At 31.4% G+C, this 21,080-nt stretch overlaps 1 long non-coding RNA gene across 2 annotated transcripts in view; it reads left to right on the top strand.

The window, feature by feature from the left end:
* LOC114126693 (uncharacterized) overlaps window positions 1–21,080 on the top strand; it is a 179,344-nt gene that overhangs the window by 148,846 nt on the left and 9,418 nt on the right. For both annotated transcript variants that reach the window (XR_007604475.1, XR_007604474.1), the window contains exons 4-5: window positions 13,194–13,229; window positions 15,172–15,344. This is a non-coding gene — a long non-coding RNA (uncharacterized LOC114126693). The remainder of the gene's footprint in view (window positions 1–13,193; window positions 13,230–15,171; window positions 15,345–21,080) is intronic.

Raw genomic sequence — 21,080 nt, 5'->3', positions numbered from 1 at the left:
GTACGAGATATACGTGAAAAGGATGAGCAACTGGCGACCCGTTTGTTTAACCCGTGCTAAATTTTCAAATTACTTTCTAAAATTTTATAATTTGTTTATATTTTATTTTATTACGTTTTTAAAATTAAAGCATGTAGTAAATATAAATAAATAATTATAAAAATGTAATGTTAATTGTAAATTTTAAATCGTATTGACTTTTTTTTACTCTGTGTCCCGTTAGATTTTAAAGTTTTAAAAATTTTCCCTCTAGTAACTTCGAGTAGCCAACCTTACACTATATTATTATACTGTATAGTATAATAATATGCCACACACTGTATGGAGTAACTGGAGGTATTTATATGCTATCGCCATCGCCTGCTTATGTTAATCATATATATAATAGTATTAAATAAATTAAAATTAGTCGAACAATCGAATTCATTGTAGAATATATTGTAATAAAACGGTAGAGTTAGAAGACGAGAGAAAACGTTTTATTTTTCTCGAGTGAAACTTATCTGGTTAAAACGTGTGCGTCAGAATATATATAAGTACCTATGTATAGTACCTAACTTTAGAGCAGAAAACGGTCACTTTGTGCAGCCCCTTGTTTAAAATGCAAAGCGCGGACTGTACGGTTAAAAGTAAAAATGTACATTTCAGAACTCGGACACTTTGTACTACTATTTACTATAATGTACATGTTTACATAATATAAATTATATACTATATAGAATCATGACGCATATAACATAATGATAAATAATATTAAAAATACATAACTAATAAGTAATAACTATATAAAATGTCAAAAAGTAAAATAACAATATTTTTGACATACAAATATCATGATAAATAATAGGTGTTTAACATTCATTAAATGCATTTTTATTAAATGTACATTCAAAAACTACAAGATAAGTATAATAAATACATTTTAAAAATTCTAAATTTGTAATTGTATTTTTTTCATGCTGGTTGCATAAATTTAATGATTTTTCTCGTATAACTATAATTTTTGTCTCTTGTAGGGTCTATTGCCACGTTCATCTAACTTTACAGCCCGTCAAACTATCCAAAAACTTGGATTAGTTGTTCCAAATAATTTATTGAACGAACTATTTCACCCTTCACTAAAATTGTTCATCCGATGAGATTTTGACATTGTTTTACACCTTACATTCCGAATACATTACGATGCATTATTGTTATTAACGCTAATATAAGTTATTCAAAGTACATTAAAAAATTCTTTACCTACTCGTATAACTCATTTCGGTAATTATTTGTGAAAATTCCAATAAAGTAATCATTTTATACCCGATTTATAGGTACGTTAGTTTTGCTTGTATAATTTAGCTAATTCAAGTTTACTGAATTTGTCGCCATACTGATTGGCATAAATGAAAGAAACAACATTGAATCAGGACTCCATTAAAAACTTGATTTATTACATTTTTTTACTCCTAACTCAAAATCTATCATTACTCGGTCAGACTTAATGGGAGTTTCATTTCAAACAGATGTTATAATGATATTTAATAGCATTTCTTGACAAGTATTTTCCAATTTGTCTGGAAATAAAGCGTATCCACAAATATATATAAATAAAAGACCATCATCATAGTCGTCGTAAAATTAATTTCAACGATTAACATTAACACAAATGATTGTGTAATTAAGTTCAATATCGAAATTCGAAAATATTACCTATATATAATATTTATCAATAAAATGACTATCTGTAATAATCGTTCTATTAATCTCCGCAATTCTTACGGTTCGTATATATTTTATACTATATTGTGTAATACGTATGTTTCTTATATTATAACACAGTGTCCGCGTTTTACACAACAGTACAAAATGACCCAGAACCCTTTAGAACCATCATCATATTATATATACGACGAAACGAAATAGGTTAAAATAAAGAACCGACACACCGTCTGCAGCACGTGGTATGGCGATAAAAAAAATAAATAAAAAAAAAAACAACTGAAACAACTACAAAAATACCCCAAACAACGTTTGCAAGTAGAAGCTTTTCGGGGGCATACACTCATTGACGCGCGCGCGCATAATGAAAAGTATATGCAAACAAGTATAATATCGCCTACCCCGATGACGATCCGTGGGCGGGTGGCAACTGGTCGTATTGTGATAACACACGCGAGACCGGCGGCGAAGGGGTCGTACGCATATAGCGAACATAACAAACCCCTCGACTTCCCTACGCCATCCCGTGGGATTGTACAGCAGAAACAGCCGCCGCCACCGCCGCTGGCTATACCATCGAACGTCCGGAATTCGATTCTATGCAAAAGTCGCGTCGTTTATGTATTATATATACGATATACGAGAGAGAATGAGAGGAGAGAGTGAGTGAGAGAGAGATGTGTGTGCGTGTGCGTATACTCCGTATTTATGGTGGTGAATAAAATGACGGGGAAATAGTGGTGGGGTCGAGAGAGACGCTATACGCGCTCCTGCTCATCGAGATCGGGAGGGGAGATTTTTTTTCACTCTCCCCCGCGCCCCGTGCAGAGGGGATCTATGGCGCCGATAAGCTCGCAGTTGACAACGTCGGGACAGCCGTAAATTTCTCGGGCGATAATAGCTAGTATATAATATATATATATACAATATACATAAACATGCCCGTTGGTCGAAGGGGTAGAGGTGCTTGGGGCCAGCGGGTTTGGACGGTGATAAAATTATTTATATTTAGATAGATAAGTATGTAAAATAATATTTTTATTTTTTATTTTATATATTATTTCATAGCGGACGGAAAAATTTAAATGAATTTTTCATACACGCTGACCCGGGGGATTCTAGCAATACCCTATCTCACTATACCTGCTTATATGCTAGAAAAATTATAAACCATTAAAGTAATACTTGGACTTTTTCACTTGTATTTACCAATCCATACAAGCAATGGGAGGTATCTATAGCGCATAGCTTATAACATAATAAGTATAGCGAGGTATGTTCTTGATAAATTAAAAAAATGTCTAATACTATGTATTATTATGTATCTATTGAATTAACCAATACGTATATTATACACACACTCAAACGAATGTACGTCAATCGATAACACATAATGTATCATACTTATAAATTGATGGTATTTTGTTTTTTACTAGCGAATCGATACATACGACATACATATGGTCTTGTATGAGATTAATACAAAAACAAATTTCCCAAACTAATGCCAATAAATCACAAAGATACCCTTTTCATAGTTAAAAAATTTAAATTTCTATACCCTTGATCGACTGATAACAAAAAGAGAGATTCGGAATACATTTTTATTTTTATTATTATTTCACTTATATGTAAATATCATATTATTTATATAATTTTATAACTTTTAAGTCATACCTGTTAATTTATAGTTATGGAATATTATTTCTAAAAATGGACTCTATAATAATAAAATATTGACGACAATAACATAATTATATATTAACATACTTTACAGTTTACTTATATGAGTGAACATGCGAAATGGACTATTATTATTGATTATAAATATTGTCTATACTGATTGCCGATTGATGATCGTACAAAAGTATACGTCAACTAGAAGTCTGGTCTGCAAAAAATAGGGTTGAAATCAGCCGCTGTATGCGAAAGGTGTCGACCAAACCAGAAGGGTCATGATGGCTGTCCGATCGGTATTATAATTTTTATCATACGAATATAACATAACAGTCGGTAAAGTTCTCTCTTTCACATGTCCCTCTCTTTTTCTTCACCTTTTCATTATTTTTCCCTGTCTCTTTTTCTCTTCCACACTCATTTAGGGGAGCTAATCTGTGATGTTAGTATATACTCTGCGGTTATAACCGCGTTATTTTAAACGGTATTTTAGTCGATTCGTTATTATCTATCTGATAGATATTAGATAATATCTCCACAGTAGTCAACGTGTCAGTATATTGTTGTCGTATTTTATTCACAAAACGGGCTGAGTTACCCTCTGTTTTATCATAATACAAAATATTTCTTTTTTTAAATAAAAGAGTATTTTGTTTTTTAATAGATTTAAATAATCCTTTAATTTCTCTTATAAAACATATAAGTTAAAAATGTAATTTTTTTTAACTTTTTAACTTCACTAGTTGAAGAATCTATTGTTAAAACTTAATTATTTACATTGATAAGAAAAGATATGCGTAAAGTAGAAGTCAACTTTATACATATTATCTATAGCTCAAAAGTAACTAAAAATTGAAACTTATTTATTTATTTATTTAACTATTTTTTATACTATAATACTATGTATTTGTAAATATTCTTTAATTTGAGGTAACGCAAACGTATAATTGTCTAAGACATATACTCTAAATCACTAGGTATAACTATTATAGCGTGCACTGTGCAACAAAAAGGAATATATTACAATATATTAAAAAGTTTAAAACTCGACGTAGACGCATCGAATATAATACATTTTGGGAAAATATTTTGTTGTTATAATTTAGTCACTTTTTTCACCAAACAATTAGAATCACAATAATATTAATAACAATCATATGATGAACGAAAAAGAAAATAATATGTTATTGTAATGACCACGAGATGTTTTAATGAATAGCGACCGCACACTGCACGTGTTGCGCATAAAATATTATTATTAAATTTATCAAGTTTGTTTAGTACACACTGCATCGATATTGCATAATATTAATATATTATAAATGAAAGCGCACGATTAACTCATGAATGGGACTGATCGCGAACAAATGTGAAAAATATTGTTTTATTCAATATTTACAACGATTTCGAGTGTCAGAGCACGTCCGTGTGCGTTTATACGTAGGTATCGTGTATATATAATATAATGTATAATATAATATAAACGATGCACAAAACGACTCCGATGGCAGCAGTTATATAGATAGATATGTTGGGGGGAGAGGAAAAAACGCGTGGCAAAAGACTGGGTCATACTTTGCAGTGCACTCGCACGCGCGCCCGCGACATGAATGAATCGCGTATTTATCAACGTCACCGGCAGCGGTGCCCGTCAAACGCTCGCGGACCCTCCGGGTGGGACGACGGCAGTGGCGGCGGTGGTCTTATCTGTTTGCAGCAGCAGCACCACCAAACCCCCTTCCCCTTCACACAGACACACACACACACACGACCACCTACGCCACTAGAAGCGACGGAGGGTCGAACGATTTTCATGTGCACTATTCCCTAGACGCCGATCCGAGCTTTGTATTTATGATTCACGTTGCATACATATACGCGCATATACGTAAAACCGTATATGTGCGAGAACACGCACACACGCACACATTGTAAACGGAATATTATGCGTTCGTTTGATACCGATCCGGAGAGCAGTAAACAACAATTGTGGCAAACGAGACGACCGCGGTTACCAAAGCGCGATCCTGCAGTGCACGTCATACCACGCATATCCCGAAGCGCAGGAGACTATATCCGCGGCCCAGACACGACGGTAAAGCGTGATTGTTCATCATTGCAAAATCATTATTATTAAATGTTACCATAATATCGAATTCAAAACCGGCGAATAATAATAACGCACCGTTGTCGTTTATGTTTAAATAATATTGTTGTCGCGTACGCCTGTGCGCAAATACAGCATAATACTGCGAATGTTTATACGTTATTATGATAATACGAATATTCTACCTTATTATCGGTATTCAATAATCGTATATTGTATTCAACAACATAACAATAACATATGACAGTCGGGATGAAAACGATTTTGGCATGGAGTTTTTGGTGGCTTAATACTTCTCCTCCTTTATAATGTCTTTGTCGTTTAAATTGGTTAATTTACGAAACAGTAACGTACCTAACATACTCTGATTAACTAGCTGTAAATCTTCCTTCAATATCTTATAGATATATACGTCTATATTATTTGTATAATACGTATATAAATATGTTGTTAAATTCTAAAAACTTTATTTTTGAAATTTTATAGTTCAAAAATGAAATCTAAACGTAAATGTTTTCGTTATAGAACTTAAAAAAATATCGTGTAGGTATTTAAAAATATGTCTTATACACAATATTTATACATCTAAATAGTCTGCATGACTGTATCCATATATGATATGTTATCATTTGAATATAGCTAATAATGATGTATGATTTTTTTTAAGTTTCTGAGCTAAAATTCTATTTGACATAACTAGCTGGAACCCAGCTATATGCGTGTAATAGTAGCTGTATATACCGTCTATAAGTATGATTTCGGCGTACCTTTCCTCGTCAATCCTAAGTCACAAACATACAACACAGCGTACCTATCTGTCGAACTAACTTTGTGTTGTTAGCTTTAATATTTAATTGAATTTACCTATGTTATCAAACTTAAAGGAAGCAATACTATCTTACTATCTAGTGTACTTCATGGACTTTCATTGATATTTTAACTTTAAAGTAAGTTGTAATTATAATATAAATAAATATTATAATTTTAAAACACTCACACATAGCGAAATAAAGCAAATTTTAACATAAGTAATCGGTAAACTACTTCATCGGTGAGTTTTACCTTATTACTTTCTCATTTTCGTCATTTTAACATGGTTTTTTTTTATTTGTTAGTCTTTAACAACATATCATAGCCGATAGATAATTCATAAATATCCATTTTCAAGCAGTCTTTAACTATAACGCCATCTCATTGCAATTCCTTCTATCATTCTCAATGTACAATGTACATCTATACATCTACAACTTTTATACATCAGTAGTACTGATTAAAAACTAAAATTATTTGCACTGATTCGATACAAATAATTTTAGTTTTTATTGTTTTTAATTCTTATACATTTTTGATCAAAAACGAATATAGGAAGTGTACATTCATTCGCGTTGTTCGTTACTTTTATTTATTTTTTAGCTTTTACGAGCCATTTAAGCTTGTTGCTTCTAAGATCAATACACCCCATACATTTCGTCCGTAAGCTAAGTGTAAGCTTCCCTTCCAATCTGGTTATAACTCCTTCAGGTCTACATATCCACATCAAGCCATCTTTGCAGTTACCATCTTCGTGGTCTTTTTCGATTTATTTTATTTACCATTGTCATCTTAATAAATAAGCCATTAACTTTCCACGCATGAACTGCTTAAACGAGTTATTTATTTTTTAAGCTATATATTTTAATATAACTACCTAAGTATATTTCACGATACATTTGCTTATTTGATAAAAAAAATTGTAAACCAATATTATATACAATATGATAACGTATAAAACTACTTATAATATTATTTAACCGTATACCTATTTATAGTTTGTATTTTGTACAGTATAATATTATTATGTTTTTAAGAACAAAAAACTGAACGTTAAATCCATAATAAATAATTATACATAAATATTATAGCGAACGTCTAGCTAAACGTAAGCGTAGCTATATATTATTATTACAAAGAACTCATCGGAACGCGGTGGCGTAATATGATCAACGCGGGGGCGATCGTTCTAGTGTTGCAGCTGCTGGCGTTAACAAGAATACGGCGGTGACGGCGGGGTTTAATCTAAAAAGGCGGAAAATGAGAAAATGTACCGAACGTGAGGGTTATGTGCAGCAGCGGTGAAGGGACGAGAATGAGAAAAAAAATGCCCTGTTTTAGGATGCAGAGGGATTATTTCGTCTAGGAAACTACAACAGTAGCGGCGGAGTGGTGGGGGCAACGTCATTTTTTACGGGCTTGACCCCGACCCGTCACACTTGGACTATCAGGGCTTAAACTGTATCCATTACGCGTCACGTCACCGACAGCCTACAAATTTTCTCACGAAAAAAAGTGACCCCGTCGCAATTTCGTTGTCGTTGAACTTGTATTTATATACATATATACTTATAACATATTGTGTAACATTTTTTTTTCTTCTCAATTTTTCACTATTTTTTCCACCTCGCTTTCTCAGGCTCTATAATCGGATAGTTTTTTCAGTCTTCAAAATCGTAGAATATAAGTTTGTCAGCTGTTTTTATCATTATTAAACATTTTTATAGGTCTCTTTCTCGTCCATATCATTATTTTATGTACGATGTGCCTGCGTCTATTTGACGAGATCAGAGAAAAAAGTTTTCGATAACGCCGCGGCCGGAGGAGGTCGTAAATAACCGTTATATAAAGTTATATAATATTATACACGCAATACGTCATAAAGATAACGCGCGTTCCGTTGCGAAAAGGGACGCGACCGTCGACCGCCGTTCGAGAGGAGTAAAAACGACAACAGGGACGTTTTGGAATTATTATTATTACATATTATATTATACGCGAACCGTAACCTCCGCAACGTGTTCTATTATTATAGTATATCGCGTGTCCTCTAGAGCAGCCCTTTTCTACAGTCCTTCGCCTTATAAATCACCAAGCGAAACGATAACATTTATCCTATACTTATATCTGTATATCTGTATACAGTATTATATTATGTATGCATGTGTGTGAGTATAAGCGCCCGAAGTTCAAATTTTGCCAGCGTTATAATAAACGCACGTGTGCCATAATATTATATTATTTTCATAGAGTACTACAATAGCGATATCTAGCCAATAAGAATCCAATGCGTGTAGCTGAATGGCCGCGATATGTGCGCGGGCGAACGCGCGTGGTATATGCAAGGTCGGTACCTATTTATATTTTGTGTCACACAAAACCACCACAATTCAAAAGCTTTCTTTGATATGAGAAGAATAGCGCCAGGAAAACTTATCCCACGTGATTCTAATATTTCAAGAGAAAAAGTACCTACTAATCGTTTTTGAATACTTTTAAAATAGAAAATTGTTCTGCACACTGATCGCTTGGTTCACCAACCCGAATGTTTAAAAACAAAAAAAAAAATAATAATTACAAACTAAACTGTTTTTTATAATAGAGAATCTATAAGTATTATCATTATGACTTATGAAATAATATTTTAATTAAATTAAATGGTTTTATTATTATTATTATATTTTTTTTTTTTTTTGACAAACTGTATTTTTAGTTTATTCAGTTTCTTAATTAAACTTGATTATACCACTATAATGGTTATTTTAAAACATAGTTAATTCATAAGTAATACATAACGGCCAAAATAGCCTAACCCGTTATCATAGTGTTAGGATACTGTGGTTCTACAATAAATTATTCAACTATAATCAGTTAAAGGTAAAGGTAAAGGTCATAACGGCATAATACCCTAATCTACTATCATCGAGTTAAGCCACTATCTGATTCTGAAATTAATTATTAATTACCAATGCGAAAAAAAATTTAATTTTGATGTCGTTTAACAAATATTTTAAGTTTTTGTGTTGAACCAGTCTAATTTTTAAAAATGACATTATTCTAAAGCATATAATATAAGCCAGGAAAATAAATAATAAACATAATATATTAATTCAAAAATACCGTTATACGCGATACCTCGTATATCTCAATATATATTTTCACAGTATACCTCCAGCTATTGAGCTATCTAGGGATAGCATGATTCGGTTTTAGATTTCACACTGTGATCGATAATCTTTGTACAGGAAAACAGGATAAACATTATAGTATAATGACGATTATCATAATATTTATATGTTGCATTTCGGCAGCGTATCGTACAGCATCTCAAAGATAACGATTTCTATCTGCCGTGTGATACTCGCGGCGAATATTATTCAAACACGACGCAAACGGATAGCTTTTGAAATGATTTTTTTTTTTTTGCCCCGTCATAACAGACAGACAGATGACGACGACAACAAGATCAATAGTCTTCGACGACGCGGAAATAAATAAACACGCAGATCGAGTGTTCCTTATTTGCGACATCTGTTTGCAAGCGAGTTCGTAGTAAATAAATAAATATAAATAAATAAATAAATAAAAAACGACTTTCAAAAAATAAACAAATTGACACTACATTGTAAAAAAAATCCTATACGTCAAACCACTACCCAGCTCCCCCTCATCAATGCCCAACCACTGCCGATCACCCACCCTTCGACGACGCCTTTGAATAATTTATAATCGCCGACGCTGAGTAAAACGTTCGGTAAAAAAACCCTTTTAATAAACTGCTTGTGAGGTTAAAACAAAATAAAAATAAAAGGAAAATAGCAACGACAGTTTGACAAAAGAAGCCAGCGCTACGCTGATGGCTGCAGTGTGCAACCGCGACGGTGAGAGAAGAAGCTGTACAAGTTGATAAATGTGCATTTGTCGAGGCCTCGCAGTATAATCAGTATATAGAGTATAATATATATGTATAATAAGGTACCAGCAAAGCGTAGGTTGAAAAAGCTTTTCAGTTGTATCCACTTACCTCCACTGCTCTAGTTGACTTCTATTCTCTGAGTATTCTCATGACTCATATAATAAAAATACAATTTCTTTCTATATAATATACTGTAGCATATTATTATCATAGAATGAATTTGGTGACTTCTAAAAAATACCGCGTATTATATGTATTATATTATTATTCATACAATATATTTATCTTCCGTGGTTTCTTGTAGTGATTTTTTGGAAATTTCATTGATTCTGGCAAATTTTTTTTCAAGTGTAAAGGTATAAGTAGTAGGTACATAAATTTCACAATAAAGACGAACAGTTTATCAACCCGTCAGTTGTGTCAATTAGGAGTTTTAAGTTTAAGTTATTCGTGGTTGAACGTATTGTTTATCTCAGACTAGGAACAATGCCAACTCGTCAAAAAAACAGCAAAGTATGAGAAAAAAAATAAGATCTTCCCTTACAATAATTATATTATTATTACGATTATATTATATTATATATATTATATATTATAATTAATACATATTATATATTGATAATCTGATGAACAGTAGTCATTATTTTTATACTTATATAATTGACATTTTTCAAATTAACTTCAAAGAAAACAGAACAATTTGACAAGTCTTTTAACATTTTAAAAATTAATTAATAAAAATCAATAAATTATATTATTATTTAGAAATATTTCGGTATAACCTGCTGGATGACCTCAGGTAAAAATTGCTAAGTAGTGAAATAGATAAGTTGTTTTAAAGGTCTACCTACAGGACTTCCGGAATCAATATTAACGAAATCAATTGGTCATCGCTTTTTTTTCATTTACCATTTGACATAACTTATTATTATACTGCAACCCGGAACAAAATCTAATTAAAAATTTCATTGAGTACTGCAGCCTGCAGGCATGGGTACTTGACGACGACCACGACTTTTCGAAAATCACGGTTGCTGCGTGATAGTGTCGGACGCAGATATTCTTCTGCTCTCGTTCTCGAGTGTGTCGATGACATTCTTCGGTGATGGCAACGCACTGCAAAATTCGACTGCACTTAAATCCCATCACACATTCTTATACGTCATTTGTTTAAAAACAAAACATTTGATCAGAATAAAAATAAAACTATTACACTATATTCGTATTATGTATGATAGGTGTTTAAAAAAAAATAAACTGATATTATATCATTTATTATTATTCATTATTGTACGTATAGATTTAAAACCCGTTGATGTATTTAATTCTTTGATGAGAGGTCAAAAGAAGTCCAGTCTGCATTTTGTCAATCCTTATTATACTATAGGTATTTGAAAAACTAGATTTTGATTCAAGCAAGTTGAGTTTAAGTTGAAAAGGGTATCAATTTATGGCAAAAAGTGAATTTTAAAAAATATATACAAAGGATTTTCAAACTTTTAAAAACCTTACTGAAAAGTTGTAATTTTCGACCCCATACTTTTCGATAACACTTCAAAGATTTATTTGATAGTTAGTTTTTTAAGTTTTTGGCTTACAAATAATCTTATCACATACGACATATAAGTATATATCGTATAAGTACGTAATATAATAATTATATTAAAACGGATACTGTCATACCGGAAATATCATTTGCGAGATGGTATGTGTATTTTTATCCTTTGGTGGCACTGGAACTAGAGTAACAGACCTTAGATGTTCTTTATATTTTACAGATTTTTTATTAAAAAAAAAAATAAATAAAAAAAATAAATCTAACATGAATAAAAACATTTAATTTAATTAGGGTATTTTAATGAAAGTGTTTTTTTTTCAATTTTGTTAAGTGTTTATAATATAATATTATAATATTATAAATAATATGTTGAACATTTCAACAACTTAATACCCACTGTCTAGAATATATGATAAACTTCTGAATTTTCTATTGCTTTATCATTTTTAATAAAAAAAAAAAATAGTATATTAGTAATCTTTTTTATAATGCAAGTATATTTACTCGTTTTAATATGTCCATTAAAAAATAAAAAACCCACAAATTATTAAAATGTCAAAATTTTTAATATTAATTTTTAAATCTATAAGGAAGTACCAGACTATTTTTTAAGCAGCCCTGAGCATAATTAGATGTCACTAAATGTTTTTGCATTCCCCGTGCTAAATTCTGAAATTATGTCTCTGCACCCTCTCCACTGACGAATTCCATAGAGTACAGACGATTACATAGATGATTATATTATTTGGTTTTCACAATCTGCACTTGTAGCGTATACTATATATACAAATACTGAAACATATATTATGGTTTACGTTGTAGGAAGTGGAGAAGACCCGACGTTTTATTTGCACAATAATATTGAACAACATACGGGTCATTCGCTAGTGGGTAAATAATAAATAATAATATATCCGATTTATGATTTTCTATAACTGTACATGTCCGGTCCAATATTAATGCATACAAACATACGCACAGTGGTGAAATAGGTAACAATGCAATATTAATATTTATATATACTTATAATATTATATTTTATTTTCGTAAAAAGTTTACTAATATAATATAATAATATTATTTTAAGGTGTATACTGTATAATCTTTCAAATAAGGGAAATTAAAAATTAAGTAATTGTTTACACCATTGATCTGAAAATTTCAGATTTCTTTAAATATTTGTACATATTTTTTTAAAACATAGATCGTACTTTGTTTTCCAGATAAACATAAATATTTATTTATTTTTGTTATTATAAATTATCGATCTTTTGAATCGTATGTAAAACTTTTAAATATGTAATATTATTATTTATTTCTTAATGGTTGACTTATTTTTGTAATTGTTAACTATATCTAGCTGTAGTCATGACTTATGAGTCACAACAATATTTTTAAATTAATGAAATAATCTGTTTCAGGTCAAGACAACACACGAGTGAAGCCCTATAATTTAGGTATGTATGTACTCGACTGAGTGCGCGCGCATGTATTATAATATACATATTATACTTATAACCTTACTGTGTGCTAGGTGCTTTATTTAGATGCAAATTTAAATTTAAATCCCGTCAAAAGGGATTAGGGTATAGCTCTGAGCAGTTTCGGATCAAAGGTCCAACGGCACGTGAGAACTCTCACCCTTGGATTACATAACTTTTCGGTAATTTTTTTCGTCCCTATAATCCTTTATATATATATATAAAGATAGAATACTGACCTTCTATTTCGACCTCTTCGCCACCTGTCGACATAGTTCTTTAACAATTTACAGACTTATGGTGAACCGCGATGGTCCACTATTAACACCTTTTGACGCGCCGTTGTAACTTTATATACTCGACAAATTAATATTTCAACGTTGTGTGTGTGTGTGTATATGTGCAAGCAACAATACTCAATTCTTAATCAAACTTATTTTATATAAATAACGCTTTTATATTGATAAAACATTTCAGGACGATTAAACGCCTTTGTACCTATACGTTTGTATGTATAGCATTTGAAACGTGTCGAGTGCATACATAATATAAATAAATTGAAAAACAAACTGTTTTCAAACAATCGAATAAAAGTGCACCACAGGTATACAATACATACAATGCGCTGTGTTAGTATAGTTTTAATCATTTTCTATATGTTTTGAATATTAGTTTATTAATATTAATTTTGAATGAGTTTATTTGCAATTGCAGTGTCTGTTATACAAATGTGCGTTTATGTTTGAGACAGCAAAAAGGGTGTGTCAGAGCTCAATAAAACGCGAACGCCCCTACATCAACGTATTTAGTCACTATATGTAGACATGTAGTACATGTACAATAACATAGCAATATGAAATAAAATGTGACATCAACTTTTCCTAAGTATGTTTTGTAACACTATTATACAAATTTTCGATAGTATATATTTTTTAATTTTATTTATGATTAATTTTGATTTTGAAATAAATCATTTATTTTCAATTGCATTCATATTATTCGACACTTATAATATAAATTCATATAACTCTTATAAGATAATTTTAAATATATTTGTAATATTTATAGTATACAATATTTTACAAAAATCGAGATTGCTAAGCAATTTTTATGACGACATACCAATCAAAACATAAAATTCATTTTATTATGATAAATAATTTTAAAAAAGAAAAGTAAGAGAGTTTAAAATAAAAGTGAGTTTAAATCATAGTTATAATGAACTTGAATAAAAAAAAATTGCTTAGGGTTATTCTTGGTGATTCTATACAAAAGAGTTAGGGCCAAAAGAAACAACAAAAGTAAAATTATAATTTTTGTTGTAATGGTTATTTTTATTCATAATAATAACTGTTTATTTTAAGAACTTCCTCGTTCTTTTTTTATTATTATATCTATTGTTCAAGAATTACAAAAAAAAAAAATCATTATAATAATAAATTTGAGATAATATTTTCACTGGAGGTTGAAACCACAATTGTTTTTTTTTATATAACCAATATGATCACGCATAAAGTATACTCTTATAAAAAATAATGATTGTTTAAAACTATTTTCAAGATATTTAATATAGATTGTACAATTGAACATATTAATAAATGTGAAAAACTGTTGTACCTAACCTAGTATACTAAAAAATTAATCCAATTTAATCCTCTGTTAGGTTAGTACTGAGTTTATACGTCATCATAGGTAATGAAAGTAAAGTTTACTTAAGATAAAATAATCAATGGAAAATGCAAAGCTAGACATTAAGTATAGTTCAGTTTTTACAACTTTTCAACTTAATGAGTTAATTTTCTAATTATCTTAATAAGTTCGCTAATTAATGAATCCAGTCGTGATAGCTTAAGCCAGTTAATTTAAAAAATAATAAGTTACTATGACTTAATTAAGACCAGTTATTTTTGTTAATTAGAATAGCTATCTTTGGATATAATGGACATGAACAACACCTGGGTAAATGAAGTATCAACTTAGTAAATAATATGGATATCTTACTACCTATATAATAGGTACATTCAAACTGTGCTGAGCTGAAGAAGGCTTTTTAAGGCTACTGTCTGAAGACCAAATTGAATAAGTGAATAGGTGAGTACTAAGCAATGAATAATAGTTTTTAATATTAATATTAATACTATTAAGTAAAAAAAAAATATATATGATTATTTGGTTTTTATAATACCCTATGTGCTATTTATACTTATCTACTCACATATTGATATATTATATAAAAATTCGGAATCTTCGCGCCCAGTACGTATACGTTTTATCGTTTTTAGCTCAGTCGTCTACAGTTTTCTATCTCTTGCTATTTCAACATAATAATATTATGATGTATACAGACGTATTCCTAAAATGATTGATTTAAATTTCAATCGTCTGCTGTTTGATGGACAGTGGACATATATGTGTTATACAACTACAGTGTTTATTATTAAGTCGATCATTTGAGAGAAGCATTTGTTTTGTTCATTTAATACGCACACAAATACAACGAAGATTTAAAGACATACTTATAATGATATATACCAGTTACTATTAGTTACTAAATCTAACCGGAAAATCGTCCGAAAACAAATGCCGGAATGGAGGCGAACGATGAGCGGCAATTGCTACGTATTGTACAATTATTATGACGGTGTATTGCACGTAAAAAATTCATAAAATATATTATAAATCGGTCTCGGTAAATACGAAACGTATACAAAAATATATTTTCTAACCCCCGTCCACGTCCCGCGAGGTGATCAACACATGCCTAATAAAATGATCGATCCGCCGCCGTGCGGCACGCGCACAACTATAATACTACGGTTATTATAATAATATTATTTACGAGCCCGAACCGATCTGAAATGTCGATCGATTAGTCGTGACCCCGTCGGCACGCGCGTATTTCGTTATAATAAACATATAACGAAGAGACAAATCGGCAACAAACGGCACCGTGTAAGTCGGCACGCGCGTATACGGACGGGTATCGTGTGCAGCGTAATTCGCGTTATACCACGCCCGAGTGTGTGTGTGTGTGCTTGCAATATTTTCGTATTATTTTTGTCGGTTCGTTCCGGCGACGACGACGAAGGGTAGCGAATGGCACGCGCGTCGAGCGTAACGGACACTACGAGGCGGAGACGGTCTGCTGCAGTCATAATTTACCACGACTACCGGTTTCCTCGGGACTTTTATTCCTCCCCGAAAAGTCGCGGACGCTCACGCCGCTCGTCCGACGATTAAACGGCAATATAATAATATAATACACGCACGAGCGTTCAATATTTATAATTATATACATAACATTATATATATATAGTATCGCAGTAGCAGCAGCGTATATAGCAACCGTATATATAGGTAATAAACGCGATTATAATACGGTGGGTATGCGCGGGGTGTCGACGACTAAACGGCAGCGACGTCAGGGTGAGTAGGAGGCGTGTGAGTGGGGGGGGAAGAATATGACCCCTTTTTTGGGTTTTTTTTTTTTTTTTGAACCCGAGCCGAACGCACGCGGCCGCGCGTCTGCAGCGCCTCGTGATCGCCGTCATCCCTCGCTGTTACGCCCGCAAACTCCCCGAGGACCGTTCCGTCGTCGTACTTGTACCAGACGCGTACTGTACACATAATACACAGTCGCCGCTTTATATTATATAATACATAGAGAGTTTATCCCGTACGTACATATTATATAATATATTATATAGTGGTCGATGATAAATCGTTTCGCCCGCTCGTTTTACACGGTCTGCTGCTACTGCTGCTGGTGCGGCAACTGACGCTACACTGGGGTGTAATGTGTATGTACAGGGTGTTTCACGAAGAATTCCATCTTTAATTTTGAGTTTTTAATTGTGGTTTTATATTTTAAAAAAATATGAGTATTTAAATACTACATACCATATCATTTCGTTTCACTATGAGTTGGAATTTAAAATGTAAGAAACACTATATGCATATAGTAGTCACCAATAAGACTCCATTTTTTGTTGCATGAGAGGAATAGTCTGTTACTTTTATAAAATTCTTGAAACAACTTTCTTATGTTATATATTTTTATTTCACGTATAAGCTCATTAGTAACGATGACTCTCTCTTAATACCTATGTCCTATTTATACCTATTAATACTTTAATTCACATTCAGGCATTCAGCACTCTGATAATTAAACCCGTTGCTTGAATCGCTCTATAATATTACTACAAAAACAATACATAACAGAAATACCTGATTATAGAAATAGTACCAAAAAAAAAAAAAAAAATTAAGGATTATTTCAAAAACTATTGTCTATACGAAACACCCTGTATGTATAATATATGTATATGTATTACACGTGTAATACAGCGTCGATGTATATATTGTAATATTATGTACGCGAGCAATGTGGCTCGGGTGCGTCAAGACGGGAGCGGATTTTTTTGCTCGCCAAAATCTCCTCCCTCGAGATCAGTTATATTATTATTCCGCCCTCTCACCCGCTCCTACACGCATAACAATGTCATTACGCGACCCGCGAACTCTAATAATGGGGACGTGGGCCACATGGTCCTAGTTATGGAGTCATGCGTGTGCGGCTATACTATATGACGCTCGTCATCAATAAAACTTAAAAAACCAATTTATTACAGCTTTTCACGAACGCTTTTCGATCCACAATTTTCCGCGATTTAATATTATTACCGTTATAAAATTTGTAATGTTTTCTAACCTATATGTTTTAATAAATTAGAGATTTGATACTTTTGAATTTTAGTTTAAATATACAAATACAATATGAATTTTAACTATTTTATAAAATTAAATTGGTAACTTTGTGGTAATAAATAATCTCATGAGCCTCTTACACAAACAAGTTAACAACTATTTAGTTGTGTCTTTATTTTCTTGAAAATATGAACAAAAATAACTAGGTAAGATACTTATAATTTTAAATGTAATTAAGTTATTGTAACTGTAACTTGTAACTATAATTAACAAAATTCCAAAGTATCATCTTATTCTTGTATTTTATAACTACAAACTTACACAGCTTTAGTGTAATTTGTAATAACCAGTTACATCAGTAATCGCGAGTAAGTTGCCAATCCATACTTATATATCATAGCGGCACTCATATAATATATATATATATATATATATATCTTATACATGTGTGAAAACACAAAAAATATATAAAAACGTCCATAGAACTATAGGAGCGGGAAAAACTTATTCGCGGCTAATTCAGTAGATTTTTAAATAAAATATTTTATAAAACAAATCTTCTACAAAAAAAAAAACAAATTCTTTAAATGTTTGTTTTGAATTCATTAACATTTATAGCTCAACCACCTGACACAGTGGCCACTGGCCATATACGTCCTAAACATAACCCTATATATTATGAATATACCTATAATATGGTTTTGGTAACTAATCTTCACGTTCAGATTATTTCTGCTGCTGTACGTATCGAAGTCGTGTTTGGGCGTGTATCGTGTTTACCATATTATACATTATGCAGACGCGATGAAAAGGGTCGGATGGATTATATACTATAGGTATACATATAAATATAAGTACCTATAATAACAACAACAACAATAATGTACATACGCATATCAAACGGCATTTAAGAACGATGTTCAGACGACGTGTTCAGGCGGGTAGACATATCACACTATTCTACGACATAATAATACAACGCGTATCTACCCTATACCTCCTACGAATAATTTACAACAGCTGACAACGTGTTGTCGTCCCTATAGGCTATAATGTTATGCTCACTCGGCGAAGTCGACGTGAAATCACTACAGCGCGTATACCTTTATATATACCTACCACACGAATATTATTATATTTCGCTCCTACGATACATGCTATTATACCCTTATGCTGCGTAGGACCTGTGAACAAAACAAATTCTTATACCACTCATCTTGTACGCGAGTTTAACGTGTCATTTCATACACGCGCGTTTACAATAAATACACGAAACATGTAACATGCAAGACGCGTATTGTAAGTAAACTATTATTTTACCTGGGTACGACACATTCCTATATCGATTCTAATTTTTTGTTCACCTCCCCCTGCGTCACTAGATCGAATTGTTTGTGTATAACGTCTATATAGGACATAGGTATATATAATATATTATATATTAATATGTTTACGTATATTTGAAAATAGAAAAAATGTGCAGATAACGAGCGTACGTAAAAATATATTTAAAAAGACGTTACGTTGTCAATTAATTAAATAATGACCGTACATATAATTTAAAACAGAACATTTTTATTACATTTTTATATTGTAATTAAATTAAATTATTCACAAGTATTAATTATGCTTATTTATATTCATTGTAAGCCATTTACGAAACATGAATTTGAACATTGTAGTAATATGTACGATATATATTACATACTGTATAGTATAGGAAAAACGTTCATCATCGTTCACAAATAATAATAAAGAAATAATATGAAAGCTCTGTCTCTTTTCTCCCCACAAAAAAAAACAAAAGTTGTCCTACATACCTTATAATTGAAGTTTTTAGTGCGAAAAATTTGTACTGTATTCATAAATTGAATTTTGATTTAAATAGGTGCTATATTTATATTATATATATATCGCAATTCTCTATCTTACATTATTTTTAAGACATGACTTACGAGTTATGACCATGATTGACCTGAATCTCTATAAACAGTGAAAACTGTATGAAAAATATCGGAGCGGAATGACTCCTCCTACTTGCCATCACAACTGATAAAAAAAGTTTTTATTAGTCGTTCGTGGTTGTATAGTTTAATTTAAAAAAGTTTTCTTTCGGGACTTTCACTAAATAACGTGATACATTTTTTAAATACAACTCAATATTGAACATGCGTGGTAGCCAATAACCTATATAGTTTCGCGTTAATCTCGAAAACAACAGAATTGTAATATTATAATTTAGTAAATTTATCAAAATTACCGTGGTTGAGCTTTAAGTTTTCCGGTGAGAAACGTAACGTAAGACTGCAAATGATACATGTATATGTCGATATTATTGTTGTATTACAATCACCATCAAAGACATTTTCGTTCACTTTGTGCAGATGAAATATCAACACACTCTATCTGCACACGCTTGCGCGATATACACTAAATTTTACGTATGTATATTAAATTAAATACGCTATTATAAACCATTGTATTTTTTAACATTTGTATCTACGCTTTGTCGAGTAGATGCTTTTGCTTTATCTGCAGCGTTTACTCTTGGCATTTATTCATTACAAATGCGTTCTGTAAAACCAATATAAAATATAAAATCGAGTATGTGATATGTATTGTTATGTATGTATACACTTATATGTACAATTATCATGAAAGTTTATGTACCTACCTGTGGTATAGGTTTTTGTATGTATATATAAACGTGGCTCACTAAACATTATATATATGTGTGTGTGTGTGTGTGTGTGTGTGTGTGTGTGTGTGTGTGTGTATGTGTGTTTGTATGATAAACATGTATCCGATTTAAATGAAAACGATTGAGAACACTATATACATAATATATATATGTATGTATAATGCGTTTTTTTTAAATACAAAACACTACACAATAGATGCTAAACTCACCGTGAGAAAAACTTAATGTATATGCATAATGTGCGTATTGATGGACCATTGTAACTATTGTCATGCTGTTTTATTCAAAACAGATAAAAGAAAAAAATAACGATTGTAAATAATATATATAATATTCAAAACAAGGTTTGATTTCGTAGGCACGTTACACCATCAGTATTATTATACGTATAAATATACAGTATACACACCCTCCAAACG

The sequence above is a fragment of the Aphis gossypii genome, chromosome 2 (genome assembly GCF_020184175.1).
Source record: "Aphis gossypii isolate Hap1 chromosome 2, ASM2018417v2, whole genome shotgun sequence".
NCBI lineage: Eukaryota > Metazoa > Arthropoda > Insecta > Hemiptera > Aphididae > Aphis > Aphis gossypii.
Note: the sequence above shows the minus strand (reverse complement) of the source record. Positions and strands in the feature narration are given on the sequence as shown.